Below are 405 nucleotides of genomic sequence, written 5' to 3'. Positions count from 1 at the left end.
ACTTGCGTCAGTATATCCTTCTAAAATAGCAGGAAATTTTGAGTATTGTAGGCCATAATCTTTGGTTCATTTAAGGTACCCAAGAACTCTTTCAATAGCCTTCCAATGCTCTACATTTGGATTGCTAGTAAATCTACTCAATTTACTAACTGTAAATACTATATCGGGTCTTGTGCACTGCGTTGCATACATAAGACTTCCTATAGCACTTGAATATTCTAATTGAGCCACTGTTCTTCCAACATTCTTGACTAATTTGATACTTGGGTCAAACGGGGTATTTGCTTCTTTGATTTTTAAGTGACTAAATTTCTCCAATACTTTCTCTATATAATGAGTTTGACTCAAAACATACCCCCCACTATTTCTTTTTATCTTGATACCTATTATAGTATCAACTTGCCT

The sequence above is a fragment of the Musa acuminata genome, chromosome BXJ2-11, assembly GCF_036884655.1.
Source record: "Musa acuminata AAA Group cultivar baxijiao chromosome BXJ2-11, Cavendish_Baxijiao_AAA, whole genome shotgun sequence".
NCBI classification, from domain to species: domain Eukaryota; kingdom Viridiplantae; phylum Streptophyta; class Magnoliopsida; order Zingiberales; family Musaceae; genus Musa; species Musa acuminata.
This window is presented reverse-complemented; position numbering follows the sequence as displayed.